At 43.3% G+C, this 16,104-nt stretch overlaps 1 long non-coding RNA gene across 1 annotated transcript; it reads left to right on the forward strand.

Moving 5' to 3' along the window:
* The first annotated feature begins 5,307 nt into the window (after positions 1 to 5,307).
* LOC119402709 (uncharacterized) lies at positions 5,308 to 15,882 on the forward strand. Its single transcript, XR_005185891.2, has 4 exons — positions 5,308 to 5,499; positions 7,255 to 7,337; positions 12,791 to 12,877; positions 15,578 to 15,882. It is a non-coding gene; the product is annotated as an uncharacterized LOC119402709 (long non-coding RNA).
* Positions 15,883 to 16,104: the final 222 nt, after the last annotated feature.

Raw genomic sequence — 16,104 nt, forward strand, 5'->3', positions numbered from 1 at the left:
TGAGGAAAACTGCGGCAAGCGAAGCTCGGCGTGCCCGATCTACTAGCTCCTTTCTTTCTTTCTTTCTTTCTTTCTTTCTTTCTTTCTTTCTTTCTTTCTTTCTTTCTTTCTTTCTTTCTTTCTTTCTCTCTTTCTTTCTTTCTTTCTTTCTTTCTTTCTTTCTTTCCACATGGGGTCGCAGAAGGCCAAGTTGAGTTTGAGAGTGTCACAAATAAATGTGGGCTTTTAAGCACGTGGTGTTTACGTCAGGAGAACGCAAGCTTGACTGAAAGAATGTTATTGTTAACATAAATGCAGCACACAACAGCCGCAGCATTTCACTCGCTCGCGATGTACATCCACCAGCAAATGTCGTGCGGCTTATGAAGGCGAAAGCCATAGATGCCTAATCAAACGGGAAGATTGACCGCAGCGTCCCGCGTCGGCGGCGTCTACACGGTGATGCAAAACATCAACACGTGATGACGCCACCATATGACGTCACAGATCGACAAATTTTGTGACGTCATTACGACGTCACCATGACGCCACTTAACGTGACGACACATGATGACGTATTCAAATGATATTGTCGTCGCTTTGCACAGCCTCGGTGATCGATGGGCCGAACACGGATAAAATGAAAAACCGCGTTAAGTGCAGAAAGCTTTTGGAGGAGGGCGGGGGAGAATTAATATATCGGCTGAAGAGAAGAAGATGGCTTTCGCCTTCCAGTCATCTAAGGGGAATGCATAAGAGAATCTGTGAGTTCTTTAATCCAACGTATCTAAACAATGACTTAAGTATTTGCAGCCGATGTTGTTGGCGCTGTGCACGAGGCCAAAGATTAACAGGTCGCGCGGGAAGTTTCTGAAGTAGTATCGCACCTGGTAAAAGGTAGCGCCTTTTCCACCCTGCGGCAGATAAGCACCACTGGCCGGCGGGAGGAGCGCGCGAGCGATCGTCTCGGTGCGCGCTTTCTGTTGCTCGCCGAACATCACAGCCCCGACGCAGTAGCGAAAGTCTTCGTTGCGGAAGGGCTTGCTGCGCACACGACTTAGCTGATGGCTGCTTGCCGGTTCTTAGCTTCACAACCCACGCTTCCCGCAGTTTCTTGTCCCGCGGGTACCGGCGCAGGCTGGCACCAGGGCTCCGTTGCGTAAGCCTGACACTGCGGCACCTATAGAAGTAGAGCAGCGTTTTCGTCGCCTTCGGAGGGAACGATTCCTATCACAATGGGTCCAACTGTGTTCAAAATGCGCGAAAACCTCTGCATTTGAACAGACCGCAGCGCAGGTGGAAATTGAAACTCGTTTTCAAAGCACGTGGCAGCGCTCCACAAGCAGCCGACGCGGCCGCATCGACCACGTGATCTTGCCATGCACGTCACGCTGACGGTGGCACCGGCGTTTCCAATGGTGGGCATCGCGCACAATGTGCTTCCAGTGCATTGCTTAGTGGCAGTTAAAAAGGCATTTTGAAGAATGTGCATTTATGCGCTCTTCTGGCTGATACTATAAAAGGGTTGAAAAACGTATCGTCGAGTCCAAGCGTCATTGGGGGATTTTGCTCGTAAATGTCAGTACTAAAATCCATGGCTGCTTGTACGCACAAAAGAAGTCGAGACAGACAGTTTCGTTTAGTAAGACGTCACAATTTTTAGATATAAAGCTGAAAGCTTTGCGGCCTCTCGCAGTGCGTTTGATAGCCATGAGTTATTTCGCGCTCGTAGCGCTTACAACTCTATTCATATCTTCTGATGCGAAAGAGATCCATCCAATTTGGCAGAATGAAGAGAAACTGGGGGAGTACCAGTTAGCATGGACGGTAACGTTTAGAATTTCGTAATATTTTTTCAATACTGTGTGTGCATAGAAAATATAGAATTGTTTTTGTCATTTAATATATGCAGCCATGTGTAAATGCGTTTTTCAAACAAATATATTCCTCCTCAAAACATCGTGTACCTTGGTATGAATGTTGGATTTTTGAAGGTTCCTACAAATTTTTTCGTCGTGTCGAAGTGTACCCCATCTACACAGAAACACCCTTTCGAAACATAAATGTCCTCTATAATCATTCCCACAAACTTAGAATCGGCACGTAAAAGTTTCGACTGACATAATCGCCAATTTCTTCCCCGTTTCATTTCATCATTTTCTTCCCGTTAATATTGGTTTTTAAAATAATGAACTTGTGCCCGATTGAGCAACTCCTGTTCGGCATGTATGCTAGCAGTATGAATAAATAAATAAATAAATAAATAAATAAATAAATAAAGATTATTTCGAAAAAACGTTTTGCGCAGTGAAGAACACATCACCAGCGCAACGAAATTGCGCTGGATGATTTATCATCATTTAGAAAACATGGGAGTACAGTCGGAAATTAGCGCCTGAGGATTCACAACCTTGATATAAGCGAGAAGGTAAGAGTACATGTGTTTTTTGTCTACGATCACACGACACGGCGAGAAAAAAACGCAAATGAAAAGTACGCAAATGAGCATCTGTCCAGGGCTTCTTGTTTTCATCATTTTTCAAATTGAACGTAAGACAGCCAGAGAGCATACACGTTCACGCGTTGGTACCTATTGTAGCTTACACATAACCGTCTGTTAATACCGTTATTATAACATTTACCATAATATATTTTTTACATTTCACTATGATTTTGTTTTTCAAGCTTTGCTCTGTTCTAATAATTTTACGCATTGTTCGAGTGCCTTTAATTTGCTTCTTTTCAACTTCTTTTGAGCTTTGCTACTGTGTTTTTTTTTGCGAACTTGCTTTATCGCCAGCGTCATTTTGCATTTCTTGTGCTATTTCATGGCGTTATACCATGGTTTTCTTACTTATGGTTGACATTTTCTTTCTTTTGTACTTCTTTACTCCTTTGTGCTGTGTTTAATTTCGCTTGTTTCTCTTGTTGATCTTTCCACCAGACGTGATACCTTTAAGTTGCTCCAGAGCAGGTGAAATAGATGACTGATTGTTTCATGTTTATGTATCGCTTCCTAATATGCGAGGCCCTATGGCGACGCCAATGCTGTAACCTTTCGGGTGACATGAATGACTGCCAGTTCAGTTTTTAGACGACAGTGATCATAATGGTACTTGTTACTATAAGATGCGTTCATGCGTGTGTAATTAAGCATCAATATGCTCTGTGGCCGGTGACTGATGGTAGCCCCTTTCGAATATTTATGCTTTTTCGCATCACGAGATTGTACTGCGGCGAAAGTGACTTAAGAAGTGCTCCACACGCGACAGACAAGGTCTGACCATCTCGTTCGTTTTGTTTTTGTTTTGTTTTTTCAATTCTTTGTCAACACGTGGCTGTTGTTGATCGCGGTTTGGTTAGTTTGGCCGCTTTGTAGGCAAGCAATCGGCTTTATTAGCGACTGTTAGTTATAGCACCGAAAGCCTTGTTCTGAACTTCCCCGGAGAAAAAAGCCGCCCTCAGTCCTAATGAAATATTGTATTTTAAAAGAGATCGACCTATTCTATTTCCTGTGCCCCTTGCCAAGGTGTTTGTGAGTTGCCACGTGATCGTGATGGTGAAGAGCACCAAGCTAAGTTAAAGATGAAACAGTTTATCGGGCTAACCTATGCCCAAAAAAAGCGACGCACTCCGAGCAACGATAGCGTCGAGCACAATCGTCGATCGTCGCTAATGTGATTGTCCGTGAAATGCTTCGGCTTTTTACATGCCTGATAGAACCTTACAGCGCTATCGCGGGTGATGTCCTTAGTTCGAGAAAAAACTCAGCTGGCCGCGTCGATGCAGTCCACAAAAATCGGGAAGCTTCCCATACATTACTGAGCGACCTGCGCCGGGCTTCGGTAACACGTGTAATGGGAACATGGCAATAGAGAAATAAGCGCGAGTGGCACTGTAGTGACAAAGGTCCATCCGGTTGCTTTCCGATCCTATATTCTTTACCACGCTATTCATGGCATTTTACAAGTTTATAACTACGGCAGCCCACGCTGAAATAATGCAAATATCTCCGTTAAATGATTATCAGTTTGGAATCCCGAACACGCAACTGGAACACATCCCACGCCTTTCAGCAGCGTATAGCAGATGTTCTTTTTTTTCTCTAGGATACACTAACAATAATTCAGAAATCGAAACAATACAGAGGCGATCAGGAAGTGATGAAAAGTTGTTGAACACAGGTGATGCCGCGTCACTTTCTGCCCTGTATAAGGCAAGTCCACGTCTCGAAACATCGGCTCCAGCGGCATTATCTGTTGAACAGTATTTATCACGCATAGTAATAATTAGGGTCATTTAATTTGGCCACAAAAATAAGCCACGCCATTCATAAAGTACACGTATATGATTGATTGTTAGATCTCAAACACGTTATTGCTTTCTTTAGCATTTTTAACGTAAAGAATGTAGCACAACCCACCGCACCTATAGGACTCATAAAACTTCAGCGTACTCTGATCTCTGTTAACTTCGCAATAGCGCATCGTGTCTTACATTATTCATAACAAGTCTGTAAACATTGAAAAATTTGGAAGTGTAGCGCAAGTAATTGGATTACAGACGAGCAGGTGTCATGAACGAGACCCCGGTGTGCCTTCTCTAGTCTCGTGCTGTTCCTATGCGCTAAAGTTGAAAACAGTTATTCACGTTCGCTAACTGGACTGCAATAATATCAGCAATCCTTGCTACTCCTACTAACGTAGCTCGTGCGAAATATATAGTTTCGTTTTATTATTTCCTCCTAGAACATTAAACAGCCTCGCGATGTTATCGCGTATTGTAATAAGTATGACTATGAACATAATATGGGTGCTTGTTTCAAAATGTCTCTGTGCTGCCACCTTAGCTTAAGCTTCAAAAAAAACAAGCCTTGCCGTATGCTGGGACAGAGGATTATATGCTAATCTTCATCATGTAGCAAGAGCAACGTCTATCTATATTGGGCATCCAGTTCCCTCACAACATCGAGACACAAAGCTACAAATTAGAAAAGACCGCCAGAGTAGCGGTAAAGCATTTTCCTACGCACAAAAACACTACCGTCTAGTGCTATACAGTAAGAAATAAAATTGGGGCCCTAGACACTATTTTGCATGAAATTGCTCAATATAAACGTGTATATGTACATTGCGCAAGCGCACAAAAGCGATGAGTCTCGCTATAAAGCAGTAGCAAAAGAATGCGGAGAATAAGGACACGAATATTCGCGTCTTTATAGGATCACTCATGTGTGATAACCGCAAATATGTATTTTGTTGCTTGTACGCGAAAGTACGTCGCATTTCTTAGCAATCTTCTCTAAAATGTACCTTCATTTCAGAGCTTAAACAAAAGTAGTAATGTCACATATTACGAAATTAAAGCTACGGAACTGATGTCGGCGACTATATATGATAACAAAAATACAAAGTTGAAGACAAATTACACTTGCTGGAGTGTGGAAATGCGGAATCTAGATCAAAGTGCGCAAGAAGGAGTTCGGGAGTACAGCTATCTGGTTACAGCTACGCAGGCAGTGTACGTACATCGTAATTCATGTGCTTTATATATCATTATAGTATACAGGTACAAGGACTGGACCTTACGAAGATGTGGAACAAGCAAGCTAGATTCTACGGATCTTTGGCGCTGGCCTTCAGTTTTGAGCATCTCGGGGCGACATGCTCGCTCTTATCGAGACCATGCAAGGGCCTGCAGAAGACAGAGAGACTGACGTTCCCTTCGGTTACGGTTTATTAATCAAACTCAACTTCCTCTTTTAACGCAAAATTTTGCCGGGGTCCACCAGGGCTCCACTGACGTATTTCCGTCACGGATATTACGTTGCAAAATATAAATACTAACAGATGGCAAAGAAAAACTGAACAAAAATTTGCGCCACGGGAAGTTGAACTTACACTCTTAGAAAAAAAATTAGTAAATGGTTAGTAAATGCTTTCATTTACTAGTTTCGAGCGTATTTTACTAACTTCGCGAAATCTGTTTACCAGCCAGCAGTTAGTGGCAGGTCGAGATGGGAGCCAAGGTGGACTAGAGGTTTACAGCGCCCGACGAAGGCGCATAGATGCGTGGGAACATGTTCAGGAGCTGTCTACAGCGACGCCGTAATTCCTCGTGTATAACCCGCCCTGCATATAACCCTCCACCCCAAGTACAATCCACAGAAAAATAGAAACCAAAACAAAAATCCACGCAGAGTGCCCTAAAGCCGCCTTTCTTGCATTATCCTTGAGCAGTACTGTGAGGCCAACTTGCGCACCGAAATTCGCTCTCAAATTAAGGTAAATTATTTAGATGTTTTATATCGAATTAGGCGATATATCGACCTAATTACTGCTTTTTTGTGAGTTCCATGTATGGAGGATTGACTAAATATGAAAAATATATGGATTCCATAAAGAAACGTGTAAATATTTAACGACAGAAGGAACGCTTTAGTAGGGGTGTTCTATGCGCGACTGAGTGATGACTTATGCTGTAGTGGGCACTTCGAAACTTTATTTGCATTAGGCATTCCAGGACAGTTTGAAACGGCCAATGTTACGCGTAAAGACGTCGCTTTCCTCGCGGTAGAGTGAGTTGAAGTATCCACCGAGAAGCGAAGCGTAGCTATAGCAAATTAGAAGGCGATGCGAAAGAGGCCTAACTACGCTATCACTTTAGACTGTTGAAAGCGAAGCTCAAGCGCCTTCAAACTTTTTTCGCTTTCTTTTTCTTGCACTACCGCGTTTTTGTTCAGCCCGAAAATGTTTGCATAAAATTGACCCCGCATACTAAACGCCCTCCCCAACTTTACTTCAGGTTTTCGACAAAAGAAAAACAAGTGCTGTCAATACGCGAGTAAATACGGTAATCGGGACAGGTGTCCTTTAAAGAGCACTGACATAGCACAATACGCGACCCTTTAGCATATTGCCTCCATCGGAATGCGACCGCCGCGGCCGGGATCGAACCCGCGACCTCCGGGTCAGCAGCCGAGCACCATAACCGTTACAGCACCGCGGCGGACCGCGGTGTCTACAAGTATACTGCAACAATAAGCATGACTGCAATGTCTCAAGCTTATTTATGTACTCTTCGGTGTCCCACAACCTCTGTCACTCTCGTTCTAGCACCAATTATCTGTCGCTGTCACACCAGGTAAGGGCATCTGTAATTCACGCCCCCATGTCTTCGCGTAGAGGAACAATCATGCGTTCATTCTTAAGTGAACTTTGAACAGGCTTTAGAAAAGCATAACGTCTACATCAGCTGTACATTTCCACGTTTTAGACACGTCATTGATGAAAAAGTGATGACAGCTTCTTCGCTTAATTATACTACAAGAAATGCAGTCAAGTACAGTTATACAAAAGGTAAGAGCTTTTGTATAATACTATGATAATAGTGTATCAAAAAAATTCGGCATATCCCACTTACCGTGGGAGTCGATGTTTTGCGAAGCATGAGGCGGTAAGATGACTGGCGTATTTTTTTTACTGAGCGAAACGATACAAAAGAATGGCGATAAAGATTTGTAAAAATTTTATACGCACACATATATGTTGAATAGCAGCATATGTGTTATACAACCAGTTGTTTTCGGTTGGGTAACGCTGCCAACGGCAACGTGGGTATTACCAACACCAGAAGCGGTAAGCTGATATGTAGTGCTTATATTTGTCCCTTATGATGGAGAACTCAGGCACGTTTCACGAACCCGAGTGCATGTGTGAAAGAAGTTTTAGACAGTTCTTGAACAAGGTCATCCTCACCGTGGTCATTGAGCACCAGCAGCTGGTCATGACTTGTTATTCGATTCGGTCGTGATGGCGCTGACGAGTGGTCCCTGTGTAGTGAAGTATCAGGTATAGCACAGCTGTTGGAAATCATGGATGCCTCGGTACTTTCGTCGACAAATTGTCTGTTGATAGAGCCGGCGACATTTCGGAACCTGAAGTCACCGTTCGCGTTGGTGACGTATAGGCCGTCGAGGCCGGTAGGCCTGGATAGTGCTAGGTAGACCAACATCAGTGGACGCCGCTTGTCGCATTCGTAGGCTATCTGGGCGTACGTGGCCTACGTAGCCTAGTCTACAAAGCGGCTGTCCGTCAATCTGGCATCATCCTCGGTCAGCATGAGGCCATCGCCCAGCCTCGTAAGAAATGAGGATGACACTGCGTCGTTCTGGCGGACGAAGTGCACTTTACGGTGCGATGAGGTGAATATCATGCGTAACTTTCGTTGATGCATTCCTCAGGGGTCAAGCAATGCTTCAATATAGCTTGCTGAATCATAGGAATACAGATGTAATGTTTATTAGACTGCTATAAAAGCGGAGTCAACACTGGAACGACAGACGTTAATCTGATAAGACGCCTGTATCGTAGGAGTACACATCGTAGTTGTATCATGTGGTGTTTATTGCTTTCTTGCAAAATTTGATAGCCAGCACCACAACCACAATTGACGTAGCACCGACATTACGCCTGCATAAGCTGCTTTTCCAAACCAATTTATAGACCTGGCGTGGCTCTGTGGTAGAATACCTGATTGCCGCGCAGAATGCTTGGGTTCTATTCCTGCTGGGATCCTAATTTTCATTCTTTACATTCGTTGGGTCAACGCTACCGATGTCGGTTTTTCTTAACGCTCTCGCATTTAAGATACCAATGTCTGTTCTCGCCGTTCCTGGGTAGATATATACTGTCAATCGCCTGTGGCGCATACCCGTACACCGCGGCTTGTAGTAAACGGGTATGTGCCACACGTGTCTGAAGGAAAGGATTTGACGACGTACGCGACAGGATTTTCACGTTATTTATGTTATGACCCGACAGTCATATTCGTCAAATCCTTTTACCCTCCCATGCCAATTTTGGTCTACACCAAGTTAAGGAGGTGATCATGAAAGCACCCAGACGTAGGCGGTTAGATAGATAGATAGATAGATAGATAGATAGATAGATAGATAGATAGATAGATAGATAGATAGATAGATAGATAGATAGATAGATAGATAGATAGATAGATAGATAGATAGATAGATAGATAGATAGATAGATAGATAGATAGATAGATAGATAGATAGATAGATAGATAGATAGATAGATAGATAGATAGATAGATAGAAACGCTCAAAGTGCCAGAGGTTTGCTAAAAAAATGCTTCGCATTTAAAATTCGGCAGATCCCACGCCTTGCGGGAATCGCCTTCATGCGAAGCAATCATTGAGTGAATCAGTGAATCAGTTTACGCTGCATTTGCTGTCTTTGAGCCAAACGTTACAAGGTGGATCGACGTTTTTCTAAGTGTAGTAGTTGTGTGCACATCGTGGCTTTACCAGGCACGTCGACAACACTGGCGTTTAAAGAGTAACTTATGGTATGACGTAACGTCTGCACTCAGTTTAGAGCACATACGTCAGTATTACTGAAACAAAGTGCACCTTACGGTGCAGTGATGTGAATATCATATGCAACTTTCGTTAGTGTATTCCTCCGGGGTCGAGCAGCGCTTGAATATAGCTTGCTGAATCATAACAATGCAAGTGTAATGTTTATTAGACACCTATAAAAGTGGAGCCAACACTGGAGCTACAGCTGACGATAACCCGGCATGACGTATGTATCATATACAGAGTGTTTAAAAAAATGTGTCCAGTATTTTTAAAAAATCGCGGAAAGGAGGTATCTGCGTGCTACCTGCGGCGTTACCTTTACTGTGGGAGAGGGTATTTTTAGAGGCGTACAAACATTAATTAGGGCAGTAATTATAGAATTTAAGAAAAAAACTTTTTAAGCAGTGGAAATAAGTGGTCGAGTCAAATGGGCGAATGGAAGCCCTTCCTTAGAATAGCCCATAGCCGCTTTGAAATTTCTGAAAGGCGCCCATTGGTAATCACCGCGGAGCGATGAAATCTGACTAATTTTGCTGGCGATACCGAAACCTACGCACCAAAAAGCGCGTCTGCCATTCACTGCGGAAACGGTCTCCGTGACGACACTGTTTCCCTGGCACGGGGGGGTGAGGGAGGGAAGGAGGATAAGCGAGCGCCGTTATCATCCGTTGATCTAGATACTTCGTTTCGTGGGAATGCTTATCCTCCTCCCCCCGCGTCCCGTGTGAGGGAAACAGTGTCGTCACTGAGGGCGTTTCCGCAGTGAATGGCAGACGCGCTTTTTGGGGCGTAGGTTTCGGTATCACCAGCAAAATTACCTAAATTTCATCGCTCCGCGGTGATTACCAGTGGCCGCCTTTCAAAAATTTCAAAGCGACTATGGGCTATTCTGAGGAAGGGCTCCCATTCGCCCATTTGACTCGACCACTTATTTCCACTGGTTAAAAAGTTAATTTTCTTAATTTCTTTAATTACTGCCGTAATTAATATTTGTACACATCTAAAAATTCCCTATCCCACAGTAGAGGTAACGCCACAGGTAGCGCGCAAATACCTGCTTTCTGTGATTTTTAAAAAATACTGGACGCATTTCTTGAAACACCCTGTATATAGGATACATATGTAATATTTTTGCTTTGTTATAAAATTAGATAGCAGCACTGTAACCATACTTGATGTTGCACGGACATTACACTTCCATAGGGTCTTTTTCCGAAGCAGCTTCAAGGCACGGCGTGGCTCTGTGGTAGAAAAGCTGACTGCCACGCAGAATGCTTGGGTTCGATTCGTGCTGGAATCCTGATTTTATTCTTTGTATTCGTCGGGTCAACAGTGTCGATGCCGGTTTTTTTAACGCTCTCGCATTTAAATTTCCGATGTCTGTTATTGGCCTTCCTGGGAAGATATAAACTGTCAATAACCTGTGGCACATACCCGCTTACTGTGGCCTGTGGTATACGGGTATGTGCCACACGTGTTTGGAGGAATAGGTTTGACGACGTACGCGACAGGATTTTCAGGTTACGGATAGATAGATAGATAGATAGATAGATAGATAGATACGCTCAAAGTGCCTTAGGTTCGCTAAGAAATGCGTCGCATTTAAGATGGCTTGCTCCCCAGAATCGAGAATTGATGTAAGCATGAAATGGCTATTTTACAAGAAGACTGGTTGCAACTGATACTAGCCGCAATCTTAACATGGGTATAGTGCGTGTTCGCAAAGGCCCACCCCCAACTACGCTACATAACACGACATCACACCATGCACTGATTCAAGTGGATGCCATTTTTCCTTTCACTGTGTGAGATAAATATTAGGCTTCGCCAGACATGTGCGGCAACGAGGCTACGCCACGCTGGTACGCCACATGTTGCCTGGCGCCAACTCTCCAAGGAAGCGTCAACCCGCGCTATGAAACCGTGGACTCCGCGATGAGCTCCGGCTACGCGCCATTCACTCGCCAACGTCGCTGCCGTTTGAAAGAGCAAGGTTATGGGGACATGTATCTGCCTTAGACTTGCAAATAAGACGTTATTGTACTGGAAGTTACAGCTTCAGCGATAACTTAAACATTAAGAATGACTCGAAAGCAATATTTCCCTAACTTGATTCGGCAGTAAATAGCGCATGTGATGTGGTCCGGTACAAAGGGTTGCGGACCAGAGACTGCATCTTCTCAAGCTTTCTCTGGCTGCCTGGATGTCTCGTTTAACTCTCATAACCATGCCTGGATGATCTTGTACGAGGGTCCGGTAACAGTCCTGGTGTTTGGCTCAAAGTACCTTGAAGGTTGCGGACAACTGCAGCTAAAAGTATTTCATGCCAGTATATCGTAGTACAGCGGCATTATGCCAAGCGGCGTGGCCCGCGAAACTGAGCGTGCGTTTATACGGGGAGGTGAAGCTGTAATCTTAGGAGTGGCTGCGACGTCAGCCTGCCCGAGAGTAAGAGCCCATCTTCGTTGCTCCAGAGTCAAGATCCCAGGTTTAATGATTATCAGTATATGGCGTTGCTTGATGGTCATGAATGGTGAAGGTCGCATCATAAAGACTACAGTTAATTATGGAGGTCGCTTCTCCCATTGTTGTCTTTTTCTTTTCGCTACACTCTTATCAAATCACACCACCGAAGAATACATGATCATTTTTTCGTCCCCGTGAGACATGGACGACGCAGTGTCTATGCTATATCTTTCTTTTTGTTCTTGTGGCAACCAAAGTTATGTTGACGTCTATGTATGGTGGCCAGGTAAATTTCAATCTTTTTAACCAGCTTTTTTCCTCTGGTCTTTCGCAACATTGTTTATATTGCTGAAAATAAAAAGAACTCAACACATCCACAAAAGCAACTTGCTACAATTTCATTCAACGGTAATAGGAAACTAATAAACCATACAAAATGTCAGTTTAGCTCCTAAAGTGTTTAAGGAATTTCTCTGCCATATGTTTTTTCGAGCTGATTTCAAAGCAAACTTGAAGTCAAAGCGAAACAGTGCACTTTCTGGTGAATCCCATGTTTTGTTCCGTGTTCACAGTTTTTCAATACCCGCAGATATGCATATGCTTCGTGAACAATTATAAAGAAGGCGAAGAGAAAGCATCGTGCACAATGAAATACATATATTTTTGATTATCCGAATATATTCCCCAGAATGTGATGATAAATTTCGTCTTTTTCTTGCAGGCCACGCAGACTATATTGGTGTATATAGTTACCAGTCATGTGATTTTCACTTGATAATACTTCAGAGTACATGACCATTATAAAATGCATGCTAAGACACCCTTTGCAGTTTGGATGGTGTGCGATTGTTACGACAGTATCTGTTACCAATACCAATTCAAACAGGATTTAAATGACCATATTGTCACGAATTGAATTTGGTAGTGCATGATAACGTAAATAGCACGTTTGTATTTCTGCAGATGGTGAGAATGGCGTCGACCCAGTCATTTTTACTGATGGTAATATATGCGACATATTTAATGTTCCAAGAGTGTCTCCTGCAAATGGTGTGTATGTTAACCATTACGTTTAAAAGACGCGATTACAAATGGGTGAAGTCTAATGCGAGCAAAATATTGTAGCATCACAGCAAGTAACTTCGCCTAGGTAGATTTGGAGCGCAGATCTTCAAAGCCGGGTGTACTTCCACCCATCATGCAAATCACTCAACCGAGAGGAAGCTGCCACGTGGCGATCGCTTCAGAATAAATCATTCTCTCGTCTTTTCATGCACCCCACACAATATCCCTCATAATGTCTCTACTGTGAAGCGAAGCCCACAGTGTATCACTGCAACTGGCAATATCTACACCCACCGGGCTTCCTCCCCTATCTATTCCTTCACCCTCGCATTTCTCTCGGGTGACTGCGCTGATCAGCTCAGAGCCGCAGAAGCAGCGTCAGTTGATGCAGCGGCGACGTGGAGCGGCGCGAGCCAATGCTGTCCTGAGCTAACGGCTCCACCCTACAAGGGAGGTCACTGATCCTTGTACGAATAAAAGCTTTTCTCTCTCTCAATAACAGAATACTTGAATACTCAGATCATTAGATTTACATACATAACTTCACATTTTACGAAACAAAGTTCATTTCGGAGCTATCACAAATCATAAACACACGTGATTTCTTAGAGCCACTATTAGGTCACGTTGTTGTGGCAGTGAATGACACAGCAACACGAAGCGCGATTTAAAGAACGAGATCTGCTTGGTCAACTTATGCCCCAGTAACTACAATACATAATAAGTACACTACAATACATAACAAGTACACTATAACAACGGGTCAACACTATATGCAATACTTACAGCCCAGTCGTGGAGGCCGGCTAGGAAACTCTTGTATAGTGTCTCTGGCCAGGTGATGGTCCCGAATTGCAACAACAGCGGCGAGCCCAACGATAATATCTTGAACACTTGATAACTCCTTTACTGATACAAGAGCCATGGCATGCCCCAGCATAAGTTTTGGTTCTCTCGTAGGCTCACCCGTATGCCAAACAAGTCGGGTTGTCCGCGCATGCTAACTATAGAATGAGCGATATGATTTGATATGATAAAGAGAACAGCTTGGGCTTGTTAGTACAAGACATAAGAATAGCGTAAAATTTTAGACGGTGACAAAGGAAGCAACGCAAAAAGTATTTGTGTTGGCTTGCCTTGTGTCAATGATATTCTAGATCAGGGATCTGAAACACGCGGACCGCGGTACTCTCGCTAGCGGTCCCGCACGCACATTATTCCTTTGCCCCATACATATATATAGATATATGGAACAGGGACTACGGAAGTGTTTGTTTGCGACCTTTCGACGAAGAGTGTGGTCTTCACCAGGACTTCGCAAATACACACTTCCGTTGTTATGGTCTTACAGAAGATTTACTTCATTATATATATATATATATATATATATATATATATATATATATATATATATATATATATCAGTGCTTTCTGTGCCACAGAAGTCATCGCAATACACGTATTGGCCAACTCTAGCCTGTGCGCTTCCGTCGTTCTTTTGTTTTTGCAAACGAACAGTATCCTTGTTTTCTTGGCAGCACATTGACAGAAAGTGAGCGCCACACGTAAATGTGCGCCTCTAAGCACATACTAAACTTTGCGAAATAGCTGCGGCTGCACTTCCACACGGGTGCGCTGGAGATTTCTAGTAATGGACCCTGCCATTTAATGTATCAACGCATAACACGCCGTCGAAGCTTGTCGACTAAGATGCCGCGCTGCTAAGCTGCAGCACGTATGTTCGATTCCCGAAAAAGGCGACGGCATTTCCTTATAGAGGAAACGCACAAGCATGTGAGTTCACATCCAAGTGCACGTCAGTGAATATGTGGCGGTCAAAAGTAATCGACAGTGACCTGCTACGGCATGCGTCATGGTCGTATCACGGTTTCGACACCTAAAAGGCTAATTTTAATGCACGCAAAAATTCCAGAATGTATGCTGTCACTGTTGCAATTATGGCACAGTGAAAAATTCTGTCAGAAATGTTGCAGGTGATCTTGTGGACAATTTGTGGCAGAGAATCATTGTCACCATGTTCGAATTTTGCACAGTGCGTCATTCAGATACAAAATCAGAATACTATGAATAATATTTGTGAGGCAATGTATTGTTAGGCCTCTTAAACCAGGTTTCTGTAACTGAGTACGATATCCACAGTAACGCCGAAATATATTCAACTTCCGTATTTACTCCCGTACAAGCAGCACTTTCTAGTGTTGGTTGGTACTGCCTTTTATGTTGGCTAATAAAAACAATGTGCGAACTGCGAAAGCGGATGGATACAAGAGTGAAAAAAAAATGGAGGACAATTATAGCTAGTGTTTGATGTACCATGACCTTAAGTCATGTCTTTACTGGTAACGCTGGTTAATCTTGCACATTCACTTTGATAACAATGAAGGAAGCAAAAATGTTTGAGGCCCATGCACTTAGATTTAGGTGCACGTTAAAGAACCCCTGGTGGTCGAAATTTCTGGAGCCTTCCGCTACGGTGTCTCTCATAATCATATCGTGGTTTTGGGACGTTAAAATCCAGATATTATTATTATGTTTCATAACAGTGACACTGTCTTCATTACATCTCAGTCAAACGGTTAGGTTGCAAATATTTTCTTTTGCAATATCATGCCTGAATGGCGGGTACTGATTGAATTTGTTTCATATTATATGGATTCTTTATAGGCTGCGAGTTGTGGGTGAATGCTGAATATAGGGATGATGTTCCCGCATGCTGCTCGTTTATATATGACCTTCTCTGCGATGTCGACAAAACCTACGATATATACGACAAGAATAAATGTGCGAAAGTTGCTTAAACTTGGCAAAAAATTTCTGGATGAGCACGCGCTTCATGAAAAAGTGAGCATCTTTACTGAAACACAAGGCATGTTCAAATTATATACAAGCTGTCTTGATATATCGTCGGTGTTTGAAGCACAAGACTGACATATGCACATACTGCATTTTATTCTGCTTGAATAAAAGTGAATGCAAAAAAAAACATGGTGGGTGTTCACCACGGGACAGCCTTTATCAAGCCCGTTGCCTGGGGAAGGCTAGTGCACCCCCCCCCCCGAAATTTTGGTGAAGTCGGTGTTTGTACCAAAAATAAATAATGAAAAGATGTGTTTTTCTCAAATAGTCAAGGTTTTCATGAAGTGCCCCCCCCCCCCAACCCCTCGAAAAAGATTCCTGGCTACGGGCCTGGA

Source organism: Rhipicephalus sanguineus, chromosome 8 (genome assembly GCF_013339695.2).
Source record: "Rhipicephalus sanguineus isolate Rsan-2018 chromosome 8, BIME_Rsan_1.4, whole genome shotgun sequence".
Taxonomy (NCBI): Eukaryota; Metazoa; Arthropoda; class Arachnida; order Ixodida; family Ixodidae; genus Rhipicephalus; species Rhipicephalus sanguineus.